General features: G+C 41.9%; 1 protein-coding gene across 15 annotated transcripts in view; it reads right to left on the bottom strand.

The window, feature by feature from the left end:
- JCAD (junctional cadherin 5 associated) overlaps positions 1-16558 on the bottom strand; it is a 90058-nt gene that overhangs the window by 32792 nt on the left and 40708 nt on the right. For 2 of the 15 annotated variants that reach the window (XM_039524214.1, XM_039524215.1), the window contains exon 3: positions 1623-1685. The exons of 8 other annotated variants lie outside the window; for them this stretch is intronic. The gene's annotated coding sequence lies outside the window, so the exon portion shown is untranslated. Of the gene's footprint in view, positions 1-1622; positions 1686-4897; positions 4916-5301; positions 5455-16558 lie in introns of those variants that run through there. 5 more of the 15 variants (XM_039524225.1, XM_039524218.1, XM_039524216.1 and 2 more) reach the window with 4 other exon arrangements.

Here is a 16558-nt window from a genome sequence, read left to right on the forward strand (position 1 = left end):
ACAAAATAAAGGGAACTTACATTTCTTGACTCTTAAAATTAAGTCCTTGAGAGCCAACAGTTTCACTTTAAATACCTACATGCAAAGCCCCAATAAATTGTTCCCACACTAAACTATGTGGATTTTTTTTTCTAACCAGCAGAAACAGCTCTCTGTTTGGGCAAAACACAGAGGAGAATACAAATAATTGTATTTAGTCATATGGAGTAAGAAATGTTGTAATACGGGATCCATCACAGAGCTGGACTTCTTTGAGATGACAGCGACATTGATTATAAAGCTTGGGCTCCATGATCAAAAGGATTACACACACAAGCATTCTCCTAATCACAGCAGGATCGGCCAGCCATTCAGGCCAGGATTCAAGAAAAACAAACAAACATGTAAACACACACTTTCCCCTCCTCACAAATGTAGTTGGTGGCTTGTGGTGGGGGCTCTGCAGGGTTTGCCCTGGCCTCCCCTCCTTTCAGATACCTCCATAAAGATCATATCTGCTGGAGTAAATAGACTCTGAGCACATCTGTGTCTGCTTTGCTCACTTACTTTCACATGTTACCAGCCTCTCTTGCCTCCCGTTAGCATACTTCTATGTGGAATCAATGTCCCTCTTCTGGACTGCCCCCCAGATCTATACTTGTACCACAGATGCCAAACCCCATCTTCCTCTCTTGTCTGTGTCCTACCATATATTCACAGCAGGGCTTTTGTTGTTGTTGTTAATACGCTGCAAGAACTTAAACACCAGAGGAATATTTTAGCGGTTTCGTGGTCCAGTGGAGTAAGGATAAGACAGATTCAAGAATCCTAAATTCTAATTCAGGGGATGTCACTGACACACTGTGTGGCCGTGGGTCAGTCAAAACCTCTTTGCTTCAGTTTCCACATTGTTAATGTTATTCATTCCACATTAAGTAGTTTAATATTTGGTATTTGACAGTAAGGAAAGCAGAACTTAAGGGCTAGAATACACAAGAAAAGTTATACCAAGATAATATATTGCTCAGGGTGATTTTTTAACCCTAGTGTGGACACTTATACCAGTACAAAGGTACCTTACACCAATGCAGATTATTCATCTTCCCAAACTAGAATAAAACGATACCAGTACAACTGCAACCACACTAGGGAAGGGTTTGTTATTTTAATTGCACTGGTGTAGTTAAAGTGGCAAATCTTTCTAGTGTAGACAAGCCCTTAGAGACTGAATAGGCAAGTGATAGCCAATCAGTACCACAGAGAAAGAGGGACGGTCCTGAATTTTCAAAAATGGCCACAAATTTTAGATGCCAACTTTAAGATATAGGACTGTGTCTTTTGCATGCAAAATCAGTAGCAACTTTTGAAAATTTGGGCCGGTATAGTTAATACTATAAACGTATTTCCCATCTAATATTGTCTGAGTGATCACTGACCAATTTCAATAATGTTCTAATCATGAACTACTTGGGTAATGTACATGCTGTTGCAATCTTTCACTGTCTACTATAATCAGCACTATACTGCACAGAGACATATTTAGCTTATTCCTGCTGTAGGTGTTAAAAGATCCCATCAATCTCTGTAGATATCTACATTGGGATCTTAAAGGTAGGTATAAAGTTGTTGAAAGACTGACCTACCCTTTCCTTTGTAGCTGGACCTAGTGAGTAAGCTTCCCCCAGCATTCCACAAGTCCACAGGCTCTTGAAACAAAGCACAATAGCAAGGTTTTAGCAAGTGAGATAACCCTTTCCACTCATGAAGGGGAAAACAACATCTGTTAAAACGAAACAAATTGGTGTAATGAGTTCAGCAAGAGACCCAGAGGATTTTGAATCCATAGCTCTCGGTTGGGTCAACACACTGTGAAAAGAAAATTACAAGAGAACAATTGTTTCATACGCTGCTCTCCTACCCCTAAACTCCCTCAAGATTAATTAGGATGGACTCTGGCCAAATTCATTAAAATAGAAGATTTGGGCAGGACCTTGCAGCCTGCTCGTAAGCAGCTCGAAAATGATGGAGAAGTTCAGAAATGCATCACCCTCCGACCAGATCTGCTTTTGGCAAAACCAAGTTTGCATGTGCCATGTCATTGCTGTGACAGTCAGGAGAATTATTTTAAAATGATCTTGTCTTAATTAGATAGCGACGCAGAAAACATTTGCTTTTCCCCACTGAACAATAGATCCTTGTTTATTTTCTGTGTGCTCTTTAGGTCGTGAGAAAGCCAGTCAAGTCATGTATCTAACAATATACTACTGTGATCTGTTAACACTCGAAAGACTAAAACCTACAGATTCAGTCGGATTAGTATTTTCTGAGCACAGGAGAATGTGTTTTACAGCCAGCAATTTTGAATAATGCTACAGGAAGTGAGGACACAACCTAGGGCCCCATCCTGAAAACAATGGGCTAGAGTGTGATTTCACAATCTGTCTTGTGCATGTAGTGGTGTGCTACCCTGCCACCAAGGGGCAGTGCAGGGAAGGAATCCTGCCTCAGAGATTCGCCATCCCTCCCTGAGATCCAGGCGATAGTAATTTGCTATTGGTCCTTTCTAGATTACAACCCCTATTCCATGGCAATTCAACTGCACGGGCTGGTGCACTGGGGAAGAAGCATAGAACCAATGTTCCTGTCACTACCCACTCTCCTGCTTTGTGGAGAATAGGGGGCACACAATAAGAGTCGCAGAACCAGGTCCCAAGTGAGTAACAGCCATGAGATTCCTTGCCAATTTGTACTGCAGTAATTTATTCAGAAGTTGCTTATTCTGCTCTTTAACAATTGAATTTAATTGGGTCGTTATTTTCCACGTAACTGTTTATAACAACAACAAATGGTAGCATCTTTTTTGACTTAATGCAGACCCTTTAAAGCAATGAAAGGAAAACGGTTCAGCTACTGCTCAGGAGCGTGGCTGAATGCTTTAGGCTAGAAGGCAAGGTACGCATTGCATTGTCACTAAGATTTGGTATCCTGACAACATGGATCAAAATGCTTGCTCATGCAGTTGTACTCAGATTTTTACTCAAGAGTGTGAGCTGAAGTGTCTTAGCTTCTGGGACTTCTAACAATGGAAAACCTGTTTTTCTGAATCCTTAACAAAAACCCAATCCAGAAGAGATTCCATAGAAACACAGAAGTCCATTGGCAAGGATTCGATGCCCAAATCAGGGCTCTAATTTGTAGTTCTAAGACAATTTAAAATTTAATATTCAGCCTAACACCCAATGGAAAAACAACAGGTTTTTTCTTCTCTTTGCAATGGTAACTGAGTAAAGTGTAAAAGGGCTCGCTTATAATAGAAAGCACAAAGCCTGATGATAAACCTTTGCAGCCTCAGGTTTAAGGCCATGATCCTGAAAACTAATCTGTGCAAGTGGAGCACCACTAAAGTCAATGGGGCTCATAGGGAACAGGGGTAGCTGTATAGATCAGGCCAAGGGATTAGTGCCTATGACTGTATTATCACATTCTAACAATCAGGTTTTTAAAGGCAATTTTAGTTTTTAAGACAGGCATTAACTTGATTGTGACTCTTCATGAGAGTAAAGTTAAGCATGAGTTGGGTCACATTTGCAGAACCAGGGCCTTTTACCTCACTAAAGAATTCATCTCTCCTGGTCAGAAAGTGGGTTACAATGTGGGAGAAGACTAGAACTAACATGTAGAAAAGGGACAGGAACAGAGACAGAAGCCTCAAACTGTCACAGGCAGTACCACACACACACACACACACACACATGCTTTTCAGGCAAGTTTGTAGCTTTAAAAGAGACAAAATAGCAAAGCTGGAAAGAAATTCAAAAGCTAGAGAGTGAGACAGAGATGACTGCTTCACAGTCTGTTTTCTTAGTTTCTTACAAACTTCGACAAAACAAGATTATGGCTCTTCACAAAAAATACTTTGCAAGATTTGGGGATTTAACTAAATGTCTTTAATTTAGTTACAAAAGCGCTGGTGTTTCTCATGTCTACTGCTAATTCACCGGCCATGGGGAGGAAGGAACAAAGATTAGTTTCCAGTAGCTGCCTGGTATTAACTGTCCACACATTTTGTCTCGCATGTATAAATTAGAGTAACTGATGCTTTGTTGTTATGATTCTAGAGTAGAATTTAGTTTTTGAAACATCCAGATGGATCCCAAGCATTAAATTTCTGTTATTCCTGGCAAGAAGCTAATGCAGGTTCTCTTATTAGTAAGCTAGTTCATGTTGCAGCAGAACAGTCATCTCCCTGCTATAAAGTACCTAAATGTTTCATTTTATGGCTAAACTGGTAACATCTTGAGAGAGATGCTTGGAAAATCAGAGACTCTGGGCTGGCTATAGTGCTCAATAAACAATCTTTACAGCATCTCCCTTACAGGGGCTTAGTTGGGAATAATAAACACCATAAGAAAACTCGTGGGATGCAGCAGCAAGGCACCATGAAGGAGACCTGCACAGAGGCACTTAGATTTCACAGTCACAGATTACCAAACCCTAATCCCTAAAGCACTACACCCTCTCCGTGAGGGGTGGTGCTTTCCGCAGCCTGGGTTAACATCATTATTTCTTTGATGCAACATTTTAAAAGTCAAAAATGTAGGGGGAAAGTCTGTAAACTTTGCAGGGCTATCAGTACAGAAACCGAATCGGCTATAGCAGTGGTCACTCACTGAATCAATTAACCAGCAGGTCACCTGAAGTGACCACAGGCTGCAATTTACTGCAGAAGACTCATTAGAAGCATACAGCTGATCTAAAACCTGCCTTGAAAATATGATCTCTTTCCACAGCTGTGCGGCAAGCCAACCCTTTTGCTCTGATCTCTTCGATTCCACCTCCCCAGAGCAAAGGGGTAAGGGGAGCTGCTAGCAGCAGACCTTAGGTCCCCCTATGTCCAAGCCAAATGGGGAACACATACCTCACGAGTCTTCAAACAACTGAAGGAGAGAGCCAAGCTGCTTGTAAACACATACTCTCTGGTACTCAAACAGTTACATCTGCAACTAGCACCAGCACAGACCAAATAATCTACCGCTGCTCCAGCAAAACTATTAATCTGTTTGAAAACAGTCAGAGCAGCATGTGCTGCAAGCTCCGGAACAGAGCAAAAAGCCTATGGTTTGACATGAGGAGAGAAACTTAGAGATGCAGTTTGAATCGTTGGCAGCTGCATGACAGCTTTGCAGTGGATTGGTTCGTTTTTGCAGCATGCTTTACAGAAAAACAAAGCCACCCACACAATTCCCTTGAACTCTTAATTCAGGCTGAATAAATTAAGTGGCTTTAACTTGGAGATGTAGGAAGAGAATGTCACTGACTTACCAAGCGGCTCCCCCATGCTTCCCTCTGTGCTCTGCGTTATTGTGAGCGAGCCCAGCCTTGCATGAAGCAGTCACTGCGGAGCATGCCTAGTGCAGACAGCTTGCCTTGCCTTTCCTCCCCAGCAGCTTAATGACTTTGAAGTGAACCTCAAGCTTCCTGCAAATTATCAAAGATTCCTCCACAACAGAAAACTTTTTTTTTAAAGGAATAAACCACTCTAGTTTCAACCCAGGTGGCATGAATGTTGTGTAATTCCATCTGATCTCTCTTCATTATCACCCCTCTGAACATTCTAGCCATGTGAAGTAGCTTAGCCCCCAGGATTAAGAACATTCTTGTTAATGTGCTGCAGATCTATTATACACACACACACACACACCCTTCAAACATTAATCTTCACAAACATGTGATGCTGGGTTAAGATGAAATGGGGCCCAGATCCAATCCAGTCCAAGGGCTCTCCCCAAAGCAAAGAGCAGCCCACCACAAATCAAATACTCTCCCCCCCCACCTGATAATCATCCCTCATGTCCCACGTCCCTGTGACAGACCCCCTGTGGAGCCCCTTCCTACAGATCTGAACTTTGGCCCCAGTCTTGCAACTTGTTTTGCGTAAGTGGAGGATCTTGCTGTGCAGAAGAAGTTGTTGGTTTGGGGCCCTCAGGAGTTGATGGGTGTATGGGTTCCCCTCTAGCCCAAGGCCTGGATCTACAGCTCCATGAATCCTGCTCTAATCCACCCCTGTAAACGTGCTTACTTGTGCAGCGGGAAGTCGGAGTCCTGCGCAGCACTTCCAGGAGGTAAAGCATACACACTGCATTTGAAAGCTAAATACAAGGGAATGTCTGAGGAGCTATGTGGCTGGTTAGCTTCAAGCAGATATCCCCATCACTCAGAGCAGTGTGCCTTTGCAGGCCTCCTACACAGGCATCTAGCTACGAAGCCGAGACTTCCAAATGCAGTATCCTCCCTGAAAAACAACACCGGGGAAGCAGAAAAACCTGGCCCAAGAGCACCAGCCACCAGTTCTGACAACAGCAGACTTGCTGGGAACATCCTTCAGCATGGGGTATATTGTTTCCTTTGAGAGGACAAACAAAACACCTCCAGCTCTCCTACAGGAGCTGCTGAGTCTGTAAGTGCTATACAGTTAATAAGAAAAACATCAGCTCTCTCTGTGCATGGAAAATCTGTAGGATGGAAGATTATAGTCTAGCAAAGGGAAAATAGGATTCACTTTTAAAATTAATGCTGTCTGACAGGCTTGGCTGGTACTCAGGACAAGAAATCAAAGGGGTCCCCTCCTCCTCCAGAGAAGTGCTTTTGGGGGACCTGGGAGCCAGGATGCTGGTGGCAGGAGATGATAATCATTGCATGTAAGTGATGGCTGGAGAGACAGCCCTATGCTTCCAAATCCACCCACCGGCAGCTTCTCCAAACCAAAACACACAATTATTTGGCTTCTGAAATGCACCCAGATAGGCCTGTTGTAACAGAATCCTGTCCCAGCTAGCTCTGTTTTAATGATACTACTACCAGAGTTGGCCCAATGTGATTTGAGTAATTTAGTTGATGAATTTCATGATCTTTTTTAAAGAGGAATTGGAGGAATATTTTTCCATCATTTGCTCAAGCTATAGAGCCGGGCAAATCATTGGTGAATAGATTCCAGCTTAGTGAAATTTTCCATATTTGTGAGTCATTTCTTTCATTAGTCACTTGGCTTTACCTGCCTACCCAAGGCTCTCAAAGGGCTTTGACCATGTTCATGAACAGAGCCTCACATCATCCCTGTCAGGTACGTGATGCACTATAGCTCCATTACACAGCCGGGGAAACAGGAAGAGAATCTAAGTGACTTGCCCAAGGTCATCCCAAGAGTATGCAAAAGAGCCAGTACGGAATACAGATTTCCTGCTCCCCCATTCTTAAGCTTTAGCCATAAGACCACCCTTCTCCGGGCATTTTCTGTTATCTAACAATCCTTCTTTCTTATCTAACCTGCCAGCACTTAAGCACGTGCATAAACTTTCCACACGAGTACTCCTCACTGACTCCAGTGGGATGTCACTGCCTTCAATGAGGCTACTCACATGCATACAGTTATGTATGGGCTTAGTACCCACAGGATCATGGTCTGTACAGAAAAAGCTGTACTCCTTTTGCTGCTAAATGTCTACACCATGTTTCAGCCAGCTACACTCATCATAGAAAAATTACATGGTCTCACTACAACCATAGGGGTTTTATCACAGATACTCTCTAGATGTGGTAACACAATTTGCCATAGTCAAAAGGGCTGACAGTGGATTGAACATTTAAATCTCTTCACTGTGTTAAGAAAACTGGGAGATAGTTCAAATAAAAAATAACCAGAATCTGACTCTTTTTGCAAAAACCGTTCTGGGATGATTAGCGTCATTTGCATGTGTGTAATCTTATCTCAATCACGAACTGTTTGCTATTCTATGGCAGCTGTTCGCTAGGAGAACAGAGTCATGGGAAGCGGCGTTGTTTACTTCCCCCTTCCTCCTTGGCCTCAACACCTCTCACTTGCTATTGTGGTGTTTACTATGCAATATACAAAACACCTCTTCACTCCAGCGCTGGTAACTCTCCGCTGATTTCATTAGGGAAAGGCTGCCAGGGCATTAAAGGGAGTGAGAATGGGGTGAGTTGCCAATGTAGAGGAGGGGATTGTTATTTATTGAGCACCATCAGGGTGCAGAAAAAAGGAAAGGACAGTCTTTGCCTCAAGGGGTTTACAATCTAAGTACAGTACAGTACAAATACACAATCCACCATATAATCGGATACTGCTCACATCTCAGAGCAGTGTGGATATTTTTTGGTAATGTAATTTTCCAGAATTCTTAGATTGGGGCTTGCTATCAATAGAATTATGGAAGAAGTGCAGAGCTGTCAACTCCAGTGATTTTATTGGAAATCTTGCCATAGTTCCTGTTTTTCTTAAAGTCCCAGCTCTTGGAGCTGAGAATCTCAACTTTCATTAAAAAAAAAAAAAAGGTTCTGAAAAGCCTGGCAATATGAACTCAGTGTAACCTAAATGCTCAGAAACTGGATGGCAAATATTTTAAAAAAGGATTATTTTTTTAAAAGCTAAATGATTTTTAAGCCATAAGGCCTGATGTTTTGGGGCCAGACTCGTGGTTTTTAAATGCTCAGGGGTGGCAGTTCTGGAAGTGCATGTGAGGGATAGATTTGAATGAGAGAGGATAACTTGTGGATAAGGCACTGGACAGGGACTCAGGAAACCTAGGTTCTGTGCCTGGCTCTGACACTATTTTGCAGTGTGACCTTGAGAAAGTCATTTCACTTCTGTTTCCTTTTTCATCCTTTAGACTCTAGATTTCTCAAAGCAGCATTGTCTCTTACTGTGTGTTTGTACAGCACCCAGAAAAATGGGCCCTTCTCTCAGCTGGGGCCCTGTAGCTGCTACTATACTACAAATAGTAACTCCAATGAGAAGATCGGGGCTAAAGTAAGGAGGAGCATGGGACATGGTAAGGGCTGTCCTGGCTGAACAGTGCTTCCCCACAGGTCCCGCTCCACCTTGATTGGTGTAGGGAGCTCCCCCTCTTGGTGCAATTGACTCCAACCTCCGGAGAAGAGGGTAGGTGTTTGGCACTCAGGGGTATGCAGATTCAAGCATCAAAGGGATTGAAAAAGGTAAAAGATAGCGGTGGGAGAAGTGTCCAAGAGGGGGGACATTTTGGAGAGGAAATTGGAAAGAGGAAAGGAAGGAAAAGATGTGAATGGGGGTGGCACTGTGCAGGACCCAAAAGGTGAGGGTGTTGGGGGAAGGAGAGAAGAAGCCATGGAGGGATCCTGAGAGAGGAGTGACATGATCCAGTAGCAGGAGCATTTTGTTAGCAATAGCGTTTTGTACAGACTGCAGAAGGCAGGGCAAGCACAGGGGAGAAGGTTTCAGAATTGCAGGAAGACATAGCCGAGGGCTAGACTAGGACCCAGGGAAGGAGACAAGCCGAGCAGGAGTCCTAGGTAAAGTTGCCACCTATTCACTCAGCTCACATTCTGACAGGTGTCCTTCAGGACATTTAAAACAGTTTCAAAATATCTGGGGGTGACAAATTCCCAGCACAGGAATGCAAGGGGTTTGGTCCTGAGGAACTAGAAAGCAGCATCCATAAGCTGGAGTCAGTGGCTAGTATGGAAAGAAAAGTGCTGCATCTGTAACCCTGGGTGAGGTGTTCTGTCCCATCTAGTAGCACCAAGACCACTTAGAGAGAGCAATTAATGAGTCTGCTCTACAGCCTTCACTAAGAGACATAAGGCTTTTAGCTCATGCAGTAGAGACTCATGCATTTAGCTCCAGAGGTCCCAGGTTCGATCCTGCCCGTCGGCGACAGGGGGTCTGTCGGTGTTACACATCCAAAGCTGGAACATACAAATACAGAAGAAACTGGCTGGATGGGGGAAACATATAAAAGTAATAAGCAGGGAGCACAGACGAGGGAACAAATGCAAACCATGCAACGGCCAGGTCTTTGCGGCAACAGCAGTCTTGCTTCTTTGGGGTACTGGAGCCTAGGTCACTTTTTTGCAATGGTGAGTGAGTGGGAAGCACTGCACTGCTCAATGCATCTCCCTGCTGACTTTCTGCTTCACTTTGGGCCGAATTCTGCTTTCAATGAAGTCAGGAGTTTTACCATTGACTTCAGTGGGATCAGGACTTGGTCTTTAGCAATTCTTTCCCAACTGCTCATTCCCCTAAGGTTACAGTTCATGTTCCACCCTCGGCTTTGCTCATCAGGGTCAGTGCTTTCCCTCCATTTCTGCTAAGCTCGTTATTAGTGTTACATCTCATTTCTGGAAGTGACCTTGTATCAATGGTTTTTGCACACCGCCTGGTTGAGAATGTGATAGAGGCTAGACATGCAGGCCCAGCAAGTGTTCAGTTAATGACACAGGACTGAAAACACTTTGTACGGTTTGGTTTTTTTCCAACGAGTAGGTGAATTGATTTTTCATAATTTTCTCTATAGCTTTTGTTGCTAGTCTATCACTGTATTCTAGACCATATGCTGAAACCACCACATACCTGAGAGTTACCATAACTAACTAGTCACAGATGTAGTATTAAATCCATGGCTATTTTCCCTCCCTCTTCTGTCCTATATGGCACACATTTCAGCCATAATATATTAAACTTTCTTGGAACAGATGCTATTCATAAACAAAATTACTATTATGCATTTGCAGAAAAACATGTTCCATTGCCCATACAGTCAGCAAACACCTGTTTATAGAATTGGCACCTTTTTTTCATTTGGAGCATGTTAGCTTGAAATATTTTACTGTTACGTGGAGGGAAGAGTCAAGACTTGCCACAGAGAGGAGATGTTTTCATTTGTCAGTTCTTTTCTGCTTCTTCAGCAGTATTTTTGACCCTCGTCACTTGGGGATTCAATTTCTTAACAGTTTCAACAGCTTCCTAAACATTCTTTAGCAAGCAGATTAGAAGGGCTGCCTTTCAGTGGTGGGGAATCAGTCAAGGTATTTTTCAGTGGTTATTCTTTTAAAATAATTGAACATGTATTTAGTGTTCTTGAAAAGTGCGGTATTGGAAGCTGTGGGGAACTAAGTTCTGTGTTTAAGTCACTGAACTGATAGAGCATGGGTAGCAGCAGTGTAGGTTCCTTGCACAGCTTGGTCAGCGTGCTTCAGCCCTGACCTAGAGGGACCACTTCAAGGGATCTTTCAAGTTCATTCAGTCTTTGGCCTCCCTACTGAGGCTCGCCGTGGTGTTAGACTTTGTGCCTTGGACACCCGGGTCACTGGGACAGGTCAGAGCATTTGGTGCACAGACAGGGGCACTAGTGGTGGAATTAATACACATTAAACAAACTCCTTTCCCCCCCCCAAACATAGGATTTCAGCTAACACTTAAACTGAAACTGCCTGGAGCCTCTAAAACATGAAATAATAATGGGAAAAATAAGCTCCTAAAATACAGTAGAACCTCAGAGTTATGAACATGAGAGTTACAAACTGACCGGTCAACCACACGCGTTTAGAACCAGAATTACGCTATCAGGAAGCAGCAGAGACCAAAAAAAAAAGCAGCAGCAAATACAGTACAGTACTTGTTAAATGTAAACTACTAAAAAAATTAAGGGAAAGTTTAAATCAAAGATTTGACAAGTAAGGAAACTGTTTCTGTGCTTGTTTCATTTAAATTAAGATGGTTAAAAGCAGCATTTTTCTTCTGCATAGTAAAGTTTTAAAGCTGTATTAAGTCAACGTTCAGTTGTAAACTTTTGAAAGAACCAAAAACGTTTTTGTTCAGAGTGATGAACATTTCAGAGTTATGAACAACCTCCATTCCCGAAAGCCCCAATTTTATAGCCCCATAGCTTGAGCCTCATGGGCCTGAGTCAGCTGACCCAGGCCAGCTGCTGCTGTACCACGGGTCTTTTATCACAGTGTAGACATATGCTAAGTGTCTGAACAAGGCTTACAGAGCCCTCTGTCTATTTATGAAACTTTTCTTTTCACCCTGTGACCATGTCAGAGAAATTCCCTGAGTGGAGTTCTCTGCCCCGTCATTTCTCACATGAACTCCAGAAAATCCCCAATGTCAAGCAATTGTTATCTAGACCTAATATGAACTAAATTGATTACAAGCTAAGTGAGAAAGGGACCAAATCTTTGCCAGAACTGGCCAGCTGAAAATTATTCTGGCATGGATTGGCGGATCTCTCAGCTGGTGTAAAGTTAGCAGAGCCAGCACTTGCGCCAACCACCCCCAGCTTGGTATAGAGGGTGTCAGGGACAGAGGGACCTATTGGCACCAGGGTAGACCTCTGTTCTGCTGATCCTCAGCTGGTGTAGGGGCCCTAAGAAGAGCTCAGATGCAGAAAAAAATCTGCCCTAAATGATAATGACGTCTGTTACACTGCAGCACAGAATACTGCACCTTAGACCTATGATATTGTTTCTAATGTTTATTTTAGAAATGTATTGCTCTGTAGAATTCTGGTCCCTTGAACTAGCTTCATGAAAGTAATATGGAGTGCTGAGCTCAACTCATTAAAGATTAGAAAGACATGGATTGTCTTGTAGTTAAAGCAAAGGGCTAAGAGTCAGGAGATGTGGGTTCTGTCCACAGAACAACGGCCAAGGAAACCATGCTAGCATTTTTCTAGAGAACTGTGCTTAAACCAGTCAGCACTCAAGCCTTGTCTACACTGGCAAAACTACTAATTGTTGACAATGGGTATCAGCAATTGCTCAGCTAAACCCATTGTTGACACCTACTGTTAGCAGTTCATCATTTTCAAATACAGACCAGGTTTCTAACATGATTTCCTGGTCTGGAGAATATGGGAATAAAGTACCAGCAAAAGGTGTGAATCCCATAAGAGTCAGGTGATGAAGGGCCTTAGTAAGTGTGTAGCTGTAATGAGGAAAATAAGTTAGTGCAACAAAAGATAAAAAGCAATAGGCCTGGCCCGGATCTCATTTACAATGGCATAGAGCCCTGATCCTGAAAGGTATTAAGCAGCTCCTGGGAGGTGCTAATGCCTTCAACTCTCATTAACTTCAAACGGTAGTGGAGGGCACTCACCAACTCCCAGGAGGTGCTCAGCACACTGTAGAACTGAGTCCTAAAGCTGAAGTAACTCCACTGAAGTAAAAAGAACAGGAGTACTAGTGGCACCTTAGAGACTAACAAATTTATTTCAGCATGAGCTTTCGTGAGCTACAGCTCACTTCTTCGGATGCATAGAATGGAACACACAGACAGGAGATATTTATACATACAGAGAACATGAAAAGGTGGAAGTATGCATACCAACAGGAAGAGTCTAATCAATTGAGATGAGCTATCATCAGCAGGAGGAAAAAAACTTTTGAAGTGATAATTAAGATGACCCATAGAAGGTGTGAGGAGAACTTAACATAGGGAAATAGATTCAATTAGTGTAATGACCCAACCATTCCCAGTCTCTGTTTAGGCCTGAGTTAATTGTGTCTAATTTGCATATTAATTCAAGTTCAGCAGTCTCTCTTTGGAGTCTGTTTTTGAAGTTTTTTTGTTGCAAAATTGCCACCACTGAAGTAGTAGGGCTCATCCTGGCCTCACCTGTACCACTGTAAATCTAGTCTCAAAGGAGTCACTCCAGATTTACACAGATGAAAATAGGATCTGACCAAATGGTGTTACACTGGTGTAAAACTGGTGTGAGAACAGAATCAGGTCCAATATAGCCACTCACAAAAATGGAGGGTAACTAATGGTGCCCAAACACCCTTAGCCTCCTTTATTAAACTAACTGTACAGCTAGTTGAAAAGAGCAATTCCACTTTCAGAACAACTGCATACACATTCTCAGGTGCTAGAAGTAATTTAACTTATAAAGACATAGCATATATCATGAGAAACTCATCTGTTCACTCATATAAAGAGAGATTGAAATGACTGGGGTTGTGTTTCTGAGAGAGGAGACGTGATGAAAGTATCTAAACATTGAAGGATAAAAAGAAGGTATGGTAGACAGAGTTTCTATTCACCTGTCTCATAATATAAGAACAAGGGCAAAAATCAATGAAACTGGAGGGCACCAAATTCAAAACTAAGAGGAAAGAGGATAAGAGCAAATTATTTTTCACATAAGCAACCGGTTGGACTGTGGATCTCATTGTCACAAGATATCACTGCAGCCCAGAGCTTAGCAGGAACCAGAAAAATTATATTGATAACAAAAACAATTACTTACTATAATAAATATTCAAAAATAGGAGTTTGGAAGGAATATAATCCTTCAAGTTTCAGGGCATAAACTAACCTCTAGCTACAGGAGGGTTAGGAAGAAACTTTCTCTGGAGCAGGTTACCCCATAAATGCCTACTAAAGGGTTTCTTCCTCTGAAGCAGCTGGTATTGGCCACTGTCAATATTGACCAAATATTGGACCAGGTAGACGTTGGGTTTGATCCAGCATTGCAATTTCAAGGTTCCGTGTTTGTTTTCGGAAAGTAAGAGATAATTATATCTTCAAAGATTTTTTTTCACAAAACTGAATTAGGATATCATAGGAGTTAGAGAAGGAAAAGACTAAATCACCTAGTCCACCCACCTGCCAGAGCAAGAATACTCCTCACAGTATGTTACCTAGTACCTTGTCTGGCATAGTTTCACATATCTCATGTCATTGGGCTTCCATAGGTCAATGGGGAGTTTTCCATTCTTCAAATTATTCTTTTGGAAAAAAGAAATCAACAAAATGGCACCCATTGGTATGAAACAATGGTAAATTGGTTTGATACAGTGGTTTCCTAATTTAACACAGAGCACTGCGTCAAAGGCAATGATGCAATAATATCTTTAGCACAGTGTTTTATGTTACAGTAGGAAAGTAACTTGAGTCTAGAACAGTGACCAAGCCGTGAGGTAAGTGCCAGTAATAAAAATAGCTTATTGTAAGTGCTTTGTGCTTTAGATCCTACAGTTCTATAGAATTTAAGAGGGAGGAAACCAATAGGCTTCTATAGAAATTAAATAGAATTTTATAAATATTATTTTATGAACATAAATCCTTTTTGAACCGTCCTACAGATGTTAATGAGGAATTATGCCCCTGATATAGAATCATATGGTTGGTTTAAAAGTATCTATAGCAAGGATAACATTCTACGTGACTCTTCCATAAGGAAAGTAGTTAGTATATGATAACGATGGTGCGGTGTGGAGAAACATGCATCTTCTATAGACACATCCAGATAGCTCTACGAGAGACTGCAGAACCCCTTCAAACCATTAGGCCCTCACAAAAAAGAAATGCACTACCCGAGGAACTAAAGAACTACAATAATTTTGAATTGACAAGAATATTTTGAGGGCAGTTTTTGGTTTTGAATTTGAACTGCTATATTTACCTCAAAATACTAGCCTTATAGATTCAACTGTCATCCACTGGGTTAAACAGTAGACAGAAAAATACAGATACATGTCCTTAACTGAGGAACACTGAGCATTGGACAATCCAATTCTGAGGTGCGTAAAGTTCTTGTTATCTAACTGATATATACCAGAAGTGCCACAATTTTTACAAATCCAAACAAAACTTGACATGGGAGGTTATACAGATTCTGGAGCTGCTGGAAAGAGGCCAGGGAAATGAACCAATCCAAGAGCAGCCCATCAAGACAGGAACAGGGAGAGCTATTCTACATAGTTATCCAATGTCACAAATGATCCTTAATATTTCTATGGGGCCCTAGGATTATGCTTTTAACAAGTTTTTAATAGAAAATCATTCTAAAATTACTGACTGGCAGGTGACACAGCTATCCAACTGTTCCATGGTTGTACTGTTATCTATGCAAAAGCATTGGTCCACTTTGGTCCAATGTATGTTGAACATATGAGTCCAGGCAAAATTATCTCTGGCTGAAGCATACCAGTTGCACAAATGCATGATAGACCAGCTTCATTTTCCCTTGAACCCCTCGTAACATGGAGAGATTCTGCCTTTAGGTGAGCTTCTGCCTTTTAGACAAACAGGTGTGAGTCTCATTGCATTCAGTGCATGGCCTGTGCACATATACAAAGGCAGAATTTACCCCCGTGCACATTACACACTTCCTCCTCTATATACACTTAGGACCAACCGCTAATGTCCCACTAAAATCTTAGCTCCACTCCACTGGAAATGCTTCCCAAGGAAGACCAACTAAGAACTGCATGATCTGGCTGTTTTAAAATAACGTGTGTCTACTCTAATGCCCTCTGAACACATACTGGTGATGACTAAGAGAAATGTATATTAGTGGTGGAAAAGTCATGTTAATTACACTGATTCTTCCCAAGGGTCATGGTAATGTTAGTATAGTATATTTACATAAAAAGGCTAGGAAAGAAGTAGTCACCCTACCAAGATGAAAGTCTTTGAAATCTATTAATTCTTTATACCAATAGCCTTTTGTCAGAAAATTGTTGTTATTACAAACAAATCTTGTTAGGCGGTAAAAGGCATCAGCACAGATTTTGTTACTTTCATGTTATAACTGTTTTTTTTTTTAAAAAGGAAGTTAAGGTGTTACCTTCCATTCTGGAATACAGAGGAAGTACCAGTGCTTAATTAACCGGGACTAAGCATTACAACAATATAATCCTTTATTAGGCAAAGTCTCATTTGGATTAATAAGAAGGAGCCAACGCACACTTTATCAGGCTTTTTTTTAAATCTAGGAAAATATGATTTAAGGCT

Source organism: Mauremys reevesii, linkage group 2, assembly GCF_016161935.1.
Source record: "Mauremys reevesii isolate NIE-2019 linkage group 2, ASM1616193v1, whole genome shotgun sequence".
NCBI classification, from domain to species: Eukaryota; Metazoa; Chordata; order Testudines; family Geoemydidae; genus Mauremys; species Mauremys reevesii.